This window comes from Saccostrea echinata, unplaced genomic scaffold, assembly GCF_033153115.1.
Source record: "Saccostrea echinata isolate AGI-Se365-2 ecotype Australia unplaced genomic scaffold, CSIRO_AGI_Sech_v1 ptg000009l, whole genome shotgun sequence".
Lineage (NCBI taxonomy): Eukaryota > Metazoa > Mollusca > Bivalvia > Ostreida > Ostreidae > Saccostrea > Saccostrea echinata.
The window spans coordinates 21177259-21188213 of record NW_026889758.1 but is presented as its reverse complement, the minus strand read 5'-3'; positions in this window follow the sequence as shown (position 1 = coordinate 21188213).

Here is a 10955-nt window from a genome sequence, read left to right as displayed (position 1 = left end):
TCAAATATTTTGAAAACAGTTAAAAGAAGAACCCTTCTCCACTTTTAATTTTTCATGACACAAAGTGCATTAGGTAAACATTGTTCATGGTTTAAAGATGAAGCTTCACATTTTTAGAAGTTGAGTTGCTGAGGTCTTGCACACATTTTTTTGATTAAGGTTTATAGATTGCATGAGCTATATACATTAATTTAGTATGCCGACGAGATGACTTCAGCTTTTCAATCGATAACTTTCCTTATTTATGAAGTAACATTCCGCTATCACCTGCATATGTTGTTTACGTCTCTCAACTTCTTTGATACTTAAAAGCCTGCTCTGAGTAGGATCAACTATTAAATCGTTGCAGTCTACTGATAAATAAGGTGATGTTACAGGGGTTTCAATAACCTCCTTTAAAGTCTATGTTTTGTAAATTCTGTGGTCGTTATAATGACCTTGTCAACAAATATAACATATCTTTGTTTTATACTATTTTTTTCTTAAATGTGCAATTTTTGAAAAGAAGTTTAGAAACTGTTCTGGAAAAAAAAATGAAAACAAGGCTTTAAAAAACTCTTTTCAAAATGTACATTGGAGCAATATAAAATGGTTGATTTGTGACCAAACCATAACTTATTTCTTATAAAAAAAATTCTAAAATTTCACAAAGGCAAATTCTGGTAAATAAGATATTTATTAATCGACTGATGACAATTCTATCAGCTTAAAAGTATTCAAATGCAGCACTGTTTAAACTATCTTTGTCTTGTTTTCTTTAATAGTCCAAAGTACAAAATACGAGTTGTATTTTGATTATTTCAAGCCATATTCTTGTGACATATCTTTATCAAGAGATTTCGCTAGACCTGTTGAACATGAAAATGTTAATGATTTTCACCCTTCAAATTCATGGAACCACCACAAAAGATAATAACTGTATCTTATTCAAGATCTCTTTCAACATTTGTCATAGGTGCTGAAGGATTAATTAAAAAGATACCTATTTGACTTTTTGGAACTCATATATCTGTTGCAAACTCACCATTGTTCTAACATAAAGGTATTTTAATTTTATTTAGAAGTGTTCACTAGTGTAATAGCCATACATAGAGGTTTACATGGATCTTTTTGAATATGTATGATCAAACTACGCAGCCAAAAAATACGGAAGAACCCCTCACTATTACATATTAAAGAAACATTAAAAAATAATTTTAAAAAATTAAAGCATTTTAAGAACACGAGGGTTACATTTTCTTACATTATGCCAAAATCGTGAAATGTAGATTCTAGTTTATTAAAATTCTATTACCAAGTCAGAAAGTTGTCTTTCGTCATATGGAAAAAAATGAATAAATTCTTTTAAAATTTCTTTTTTACGTAAAATATGGAGATAATGAACATTGATCAAACTCAAATGTCCATTGAAACAATACAAATCGGGAGCAGCCTTTAAGGTAAGATCTAGTAAATGAAAGGAGCCTACAGATTTCTCAAATTTGAGAAATAAGTTCCTTTAAAGATGCTTTTTAAGTATAGCTTGGTCAAATAAGGTGTATCGGGGCATATTTTGTAGGTAAACAGGACGAAAAATCATATTTTATACTGTCTTTTTTGATGAAAAATTAATAAAATCAGTCATGAATATTGGAGTTTTTTCTTTATCGGAGAAAGGAAATGTATCCAGATTGCCTACAGTCTCTCAGAAAACGGTAATTTGTTTCTTCTTATCCTCTTCTTTAAATTAATATCAAATTGAATATAGGTTTCGGGATTAATTTTCACATGATTTCAAATTGAATTCGGTAAAAAAAACCTTTATTTTCTACATTATTCTATTAGAGCTGTAAAGTACGGGAAAAAGAAAGTTTAAACTGATTATGACGTCATAATGAATCCAGTACCAAAAAGACAGTTCTAAAGTCATTTACTAGATCTTGACCTTAAAGGGTCAGATGCCATGGAGGAGTAAGCATTCCCTGTCGACCGGTCAAACCCGCCGTGTGCTCCTTGTCATGATTAGGCAAAGGGAAAAAAATCCGTAGACAATTCAGTGTCTAAATAATTGCCCAACAATTTGTATGAAAAACTTCAGTCAACATTCGACTAGCAGTGATAGAGTGTAGAAAAACATCGTTTTCGACCCCCATTGTCTCCCCAGGATGAAAAATCAAAAACCTTATTGCAAATCTACATATATTGTAGATGTTTCGGCTGACAGGTCGTATTTGGCTGACAAGTTTCATACCAATCATTAAGCCTTTGTTTTTTTAATATTAGGCCACGTCTACTTGATAAATACACGGCGGGTGTGACCGGTCAACAAGGCATGCTTACGCCTCCTGGGCACCTGATCCCACCTCTGGAATTTCATGGAGTGCGTGTTTTATGCCCCAGATTTGCATTGTTTATAGATTTTTTGAGAACGATCATTGTTCGTTATCTTCCCCTTTCTCATCACTACAACAGCACTATACTATTCATATAAATGAGCTGCTGCAATAAATGCAAGAAGAGTTCTAGAAACTACGGTTTTGTTGGCAAAAAACGTCGGTTTCGACCCCTAGTTGGCCCCGAGGATGAAAATGAATATCCGTATTGCACATCTACAGGATACCACTAATCATATTCCAAAAGATTTGCCTTCTGTGTAAGAAGTAAAAGGGGTTCCAGTAACAAAGAGTTTTAAAGAAAAAACGTCGTTTTTTTTACTCGCAATTAACCCCCAGAAAAGAAAACTCTGAAACCTTATTGCACGTCTGCAGGACACCACCAACAGTATTCCGAAAGATGTATTGCTTACTGCTTAAAATTGAGAGGAATTTGAGGTAGAAGATTGTGTGACAGAGGGACGGACGGACTGGAATAACATTAATAAATCTGGACTTTCTGTAGAAAGTGCTGCTTTAATCAATTGTAAAATATACATTTACTTTATTAAAAGTTACACCAATTATTCTATTATTTCGTTTTCTTGTACTACTCAAGGAAGCGTTTATATATGTCATAACGAGACATGACGTCTGGCATCTTAACATAAAAGCCTTCTTAACACTAATGTCTAGTAAACCGCTAAGTTTTTTTAAAAGACCCATGGAGCTTGTTGACTAAAATAGTTTTAAGTTCATTCATATTTAAGAAACGTGTTTGTATTTAAGCAGCATGTGACAGTGCCTTCCAAGTTCAAAGTGATTAACATGAATGTATAATAAGAACACACAAATAGTCTACTGAGAAATCTAGTATTTTTTTTAACTCTGTTTCTTAGAAGAACTAACCATATGACAGCAGATATTTCATAGCCATTAAGGGGATAATACAAATACAGTATAATGGCAATATGGCTCAGACGACAGTACCCTATAGCTGCGAACATGTACTCGACATTGGAGGTGCATTTGGGAACGCAAGGTAAAATATTTTATGGTTTGAAAATGATACTAGTGATAAACAAATATAAATGTATGATTAAATAAAGTCATTAAATGTAAATAAATATTTAATTTGTTGCAGTAAAAAAAATTGCACAAGCACTTAAACATTAGTTGTGAAAAGAAGGGGGTGTTAGCTACTTTATCCAAACCTAATCAGGAAGTATTACTCTCGAACAGTCCTCAAGTTATTGTTTATATAAAATATAAATATAACGAACATTAATCAAGCTCAAAAGTCCATTCAAACAATAAACATTTAAAACAGAGCAAACACAGACCTTTAAAAAAAACATCAGAGGTTGGATCAGGTGCCATCGAGGAGTACTAGACAAGTAAGCATCCCTTGCCGGGCGGTCAAACCCGTCGTGTGCTCCTTGTCATGGTCGGGTAAACGGAAGAATCCATAGAAAATTCAGTGTGAAAATTATGGTCTTACAATTTGTTTGAGAAATGCCAGTCAACATTCGACTTTATGACAGATTGTATTTGTTGAGAAGGTCATTGTATCGACCATAGAATTCGCAAAATATTGACTTTGAACGGGATTGTTGATATCCTTGTTTCATCAGCTCACTTGTCAACAGCCTGTCTACCTCAGAGACTGCAAGCACGCAGAGCAAGTCTCTGAGAATCAAACCAACCGGCAGACACAAACTCCACATGCAGGTGATAATGCTATATCGCCACATAAATAAGAGAAGTTGACAATAGAAAATCGAAGTCATCACGTTCATCATAAAACCCTGCAGCCAGGTTAATATAGCTATCAACGTCTCCTTCTAGTAAAATATCCAAACACGAAACAGACTCATCAGACTCCGCGGTATCCAAATCCCAAGCCCAAAGGGACACATCGGACCAACGCAGGAACACGAAATCGAATACTGCCAATAGACTAAAAGCCGTCGATATGTACAAATGCCGAACTGAAGGCCACAACAAGAGACTTCCTCTTTCCATGTAGAGGTTCCCGAATAAATTCTGCTCCATGTTAATACAAAAATAGGTCTGCTAATAACGTAGGGCAACTATACACATGAACTCCGATCGGCCGCTGGAAGACTTGATCTCCAAAAATTACATATATATTGTCAATCAGAAAGTCAACCATCTTTTAAATGTCAACTTCGGAGCACTTGTGTGTACAGTCAGAATGTTTCCCAACAAAACAACTCCGCAAATGGCCATCATCAAGGCAAGGAAATCCACGAGTTCCATTCCCACGGAAAAAGCAACCGTCCATGATGTCAAAAACCAATGGTGGAGAATGGCTGCACAAAGTGCCGAAAAGCCGCACGCCCCATTTCATTGACCTTGGCAAAATCCCGTGATCTCAAATTTTTCAAAAGTTCCCTATCTTTGAGCATTCACATTCGATCCACACCACTTCTCGGATATATTGATCCTGATATAATAATATTTATTAAATTAACTTTTATGAATTCTATCATCATATTGTGAGAAATATAGTATGAAAGTCCTGGGAAGAAATAGGCCAATTTTAGCTTTAAAAAACACGTTTTTAGTAAAAGCTAAATTTTTATATCATAGACCTCTTTGATTTTCTTTTCTGAATAGATAAGATAACTTTGATCATTCTGCTTAAATTCAGCAAAAGTTTTAAAATCATTTTCTGGGTTGTTAAATTTTTAATGCCAGGAAAAATGACAGTTTGTGAGTGCAGAAAGGTCAAATAACTGATTATGACAAGTAATTTGAATCTTTTTCTTTGTCACAATTTTAATGTGTCTTTTTAAGATAGAATAGTAGTTTATTTTGGTGCAATGATTTATTTGGATGAAAAGTATTGGAGGAAAAACTTCGAAGTGATTTTCGTTTAAGACATAATTGCAGAACAAAAAGGTTATATTAAATGTACCGTATCACCAACAGAAGGATATTGACCCCCTTTTCTTTGTTTTGATTTTTAATTTAGCTATGTGTGTAGATACTAAAAATATACTTGACAAAAATACTTAAGACTTGATTTTAGGATCCAACCTCGTTAAACTAAAGCAGTTCTATACATGACATACAAATGCCGAAAAAAGAGATGAATGACAATCAGATGTCAAAATACAGAATTCAAAATAACAAAACTAAAAAAAAAAAAAAAGACTTGCAAACGCTTTATACAATTAATTACATATAAATTTTAATTATACGATAAATTAATTAGCAGACTTTCTGACATTAGAGGCATTCCTTCTTCAATAAGAATGGAATTCATAAATTTTAATACCTTGTGATTCGTCATCTACAAAATTACTTTGTTAAAAAGCACTCTACATTTAAGTACTCTGAGATTAAAAACATGCTGGAGTTCCACATTGATAATTTCTATGTAGTGTTTGGTGACCAAGTCTTCAAACAATCAGTTGGAATTTCGTTGGGAACTAATTGTGCTCCTTTATTAGCCGATCTGTTTTTTTAATTCTTATAAAAAAGAATTTACTCAAAACTTCTACATAGGAAGAAGAATCTCAGTGTTGGTTTCGTTTATTGATAAACATTTTGATACATCAACAACTTTTTATCAATTAACAATAGCTATTTTCATTTATATGTCAACTCGATATATCCTAAACTAACAAATAAACTATTATACAAGTGGGATTACTTCAGCTCTTCCATCGTTAACTTTCCGTATTTATGCAATAATATATCACCTGCATATGGTGTTTATATCTCCCAAATGATTCGATGTTTTAAAGCATGTTCTAAGTACGATCAATTTTTAAACGAGGCATGTTACCGACAAATAAGCTGCAGGGTTATCAACTATCTCGTTTAAAGTCAGCATTGTGTAAGTTCCATGGTCGTTATATTGACCTTACTTGCAAAAACAATCTCTTGCTGAGCGGTATTTTTACTGATATGTTTCCCACCAATACTTAAGTGACTGCTTTTATACCATTCTGACTCCGTTTACCTGATCAATACAGAGGGCTTACAGCGGGTGTTACCGGTCGATAGGGGATGTTTGCTCTTCTTAGACACCTGATCCCACCTGTGGAGTTTCCAGGGACCCGTGGTTTTACCATGTTCACGATTCGTATTTTTACTGGATTTATGAGTTTTATCACTGTTGGTTATCTTTACTTTTTATGCACATATAGATTGTTCATGATCAGTAAATACAAATATTAAAATACATTTACATGTATAGAATTTATCAAATATTATCATTTAATACTTTTGGAAGAAACTGAAAACAAGATTGCGAAAACGTACATTTTTCCTAGAGACAAATAATATTTGATCATTTATATAGTATGTCTACACATATTTTCTGCTGTATTCTATAAGTATAATGTCTAGATTCCTCATCTGAAGTATATTTTAATACGTGTACAAAGAATGAAAAGTAAAGATTAAATGCAAACTTAGCTGCCCGGAAGTCAAAAAGGATGCAAAACTGTATATTTTGGTCCCTACATGATGGTTTGACTGCACTAGTGCAAAAGCAAGGTTTCGCTTCTCAAGGCAATCAAAGTTCAACAGACCGAAAAGAAAAAAAATATTGTGGAAGAAACATATCCGAGCTAATGTCATGTCATGAATAAATCGAAGAACTCAGAAACCAACTGCATCGTGTTTATATGTCATTCACCGAATTATTTCTGTGCAAATCCGTAAATACTAGAATTCTAGACAATGTTAAGACAAAGTCTGTCTTAACCTTTGTGTATAGTGAATGAAAAACATCTGCGTCACCCCTACGTAATCTGTCTCATCATAGACGAGTCTATTTAATGAACATGCAGTAAGGCACATGCTAATTGAATAAATGAGTGTTGTCCGCTTCAGTTCAGAAAAATTAACACACATCCTTCTATGAAATATATGGAGATAACGAACAGTATTCAAGCTCAAAAGTCCATTATACAATACAAAATAGGAGCAGAGCAAACACGGACCTCCAAACATCAGAGGTGGGATCAGGTGCCATGGAGGAGTGAGCATCCCCTGCCGACCGGTCACACCCGCCGTGTGCTCCTTGTCATGGTCGGGAAATAACGGAAAAATCCGTCGACAATTCAGTATCTAAATAATGGCCTAACAATTAGTATGAAAAACGTCAGTCAGCATTTGACTCAATGATAAATTGTATTTGCTGACAAGGTCATTGTATCGACCAAAGAACTTACGAAATGATGACTTTAAACGAGACAGCTGATATTCTTGTTTCATCAACTTATTTGTCAATAATTTACCTCGTTTTAGAAATTGTACATACGTAGAGCATGCTCTTGCGTATCGAATCAACTGAGAGATATATACCCCGTATGCAGGTGATGAAGGTATATTGCTGCATAAGTAAGGGAAGTTGACGATTGAAAAGTTAAAGTCATCACGTTTATCATAAAGCTTGGTTGTTAGATTACCATTTTCAAGTAAAATATCCAAATATGAAACAGATGTGTCAGACTCTGTGGTATCTTTTATCTCAAGTTCACCAGGATATATCGTATCGACATAAGAATGAAAATAGCCATTGTTGATTGACAATACGTCGTCGATATATCTAAATGTCGAGTTGAACGCCACAGCAAGTGTTTTCTTCTTTTCACGTACAAGATTTTGACAAATTCTGCTTCATATGAATACAAAAAAAGGTCTGCTAATAACGGGGCGCAATTGGTACCCATGGGAATTCCAATAGATTGTTGGAAGACCTGGTCTCCAAAAACCACATAGATATTGTCAATCAGAAACTCAAGCATCTTTTTAATGTCAACTTCAGTGTACAATCAGAATGTTTTTAACAAAATAATTTTGCAAATGACCAATGACAAGGTAAGTATATTTACGAGTTCCATTTTTATTGAAAAAGCAGCTGTCAATGATATCAAAAAGCCTGGACTTTAATTTATCATGGGGAATGGTTGTGTATAAAGTTGAAAAGTAGTAAGTTTTTAAGCTGTTGATTTTGGTAAAATCTTGTGATTTCAAATTTTCCAAAAGTTCCTTGGAATTTTTAAGTATCCACATCTGATTTACACCACTTCTCGAATATATTGTTGCACAGTACTCTTGAAGTTTCTCCTTCACCACTGTTAATATCTTAGTGAGGAGTAAAGATAGAGGCTTGGTTGAACATTTACTGGAACCCGCTATGTATCTTTGTTTGTAAGGATTTTTATGAAGTTTCGGAATCCAATATAAATATGGTAATTCGAATTCATTTTGGTTGTTTGGAATATTAAAAATATTCAAAACTGACATATGATTTTGAAGAATTTCTTCCTTAGAAAGGGAATTCTATGTAAGAATCGTTATAATGCGCTAACAGTCATTTTATATTTGCGTTATTTTTTTTAAAAAAAAAGGGGGGGGCAACTTGGAAAAAAATTACGACAATAAAAATATCATCTGTGTACAATAAAAGTAATACATTTCTTGACAATTTCTGGCTTGTATTTATTTGAAGGCTTTTATTTTCCATTATATTTGAGTAAACTTATCTCATATTGTACACAATATCTAGATTGGACTGTTTGATTACGTAAAATTGCTCTACCGTCTGTTATTATCGGCCGCAGCAGCGGCCGACCTATTTGTGGTTGTGTTAGAAAGTGCACATGGGGAAATGAGACGTTATTTCTTTATTAGTTCAGTAAAATAATTTTTAAATGATAACATGTATAAAATCATGAGTCAAATATTTTAAAAACTTGCTTTAAACTAGGTTTTAATTGTTATTATTATGTTTCAATTTCATTATCACTTCTCAACCTTAAACAGTATTTATTTAAACTGACCTAAACCTATCAAGCCATATAATTCTTGAAAATGTCTTGGCTCTGTACAGGCTGTATTTCTTCATTAGTTTTTTTCTGACATAAGCTCTACCAAGTGAAACGTTAACAGATGCTCGGCTGTCTCCGTAAACTTTGACTCTGCTGCTGAGATCATTCGGCAAACCTCGGCTGATTCCGTCACCTTTGTGATATGTAGATCTATGAGGTACGAATCGGCCGAGATGTTGCCGAGTGCTGCCGAGATTAGAAAGATTAGAAAGTCCAGAACAAAGGGGAAAAGAATACATACAAGTTGTAAAGCTTGGATGCAATAAAGATCAATTCTGTTAACAATGAAAATATAGAAACGTTGTTGGTAATTGCTATATGAAAAAAAACTATCATGTTAAATCGAATTAATTATTGCCAATTTCCACTGTTCGTTTTGTCATATTTTTTACGATTGAAAAGCTTGAAAAATTGTTAAGTCGTACGAAAATTAGATCAGAAAATTATCTCCCTTGCCTTGAACAGCATTTCAACCAATGAAATAATTGAGAATTTTCTCATCATGCAATTTCTACCAATCACAAAAGAGAGGAAGTGCATGGTCCGAAGACTGTAAAATACTTCAACTCTGTATACCGTCTTCCAAGGAAGACGGTAATCATTTATCACTGACTTTATTACATCGATGAATCAATTTGATGAACAAATACACTAAAATTTTCTATTTATTTCATGTCTTTTAAATTATTTATTTAATTTGCTTTGAAGACAGTCCGAAATAAAAATGATCACTCTTCAAGGTTTGAGTATCTTGTGCTTTTCTTGCATGGATGTTTTTAAAATTGTTAAAGTACTTTTTGAAATGCTAAATTTTGTTTGCGGCCGATTTGATGCTTTTCATCAATTTTACTTGTAACATTGTGTCATTATATCACAGCTCATTCATATGCATGAGTTTTTGATACATAAATCTTATCCAGGGGGATCGCTCTTGTTATGTAGACTTGCCAAAATTTTTAATGGGGCATTTATTCAAAATAATTATAGAAACGTTCAATACAAGAATACCTTTTATTACTTTTCAACAGTGAAATAATGTGATTTATTTACTGAATAAAAAGTGATATCCTCTCACAGTATGAAAGGATACTAAAGTGATATTCTCTCACAGTGTGAAAGGATATCAAAGTAAGAAAAAATAATTTCTGGCCTAACATAAGATAGAGAAAGTAACTAAACCATCTTAATAGAGACTAACTCTGCCAATTTCTTCCCAAATATGTTGCTAAAGTCCATGTTACAGTGTTTTCAATCTCACAACTGCTAAGCTATGACGTCACAGCCTATGATACTGATTGAGACAGAGGCAAAAAGAAAACCAAAGATGTAATGAACAGAAAATTCAATGTTTTTTTTTTGTTGGATTTGGAAATTATTTTACTCTTGAGACAGGGTTTTTTGATATCCAACTACAAAACATTGAATATCCTCTATTTTCTGTTAACTTTGTAAATTGAAATTCATTGTGTAACATTATTTATTGTATGCCATTTTACAATTAAGTGTGAGATTAGTAATAATGGTTACAGTGTATCTCAAATATACAGATCAATTGGCAGCATAATTTCATAAATATTAAAAATTTTGTGGAATACTACGCCAGACGTAATGAAACCTGAAAAAAGACTTTGACTGTAAGAAAATATTAAACTAATCAGATGGATTTTCAAATCTGCATTAAGCGACAGAGGGGCAATATGAAAACCATCTATCTATCCTTCTGTCT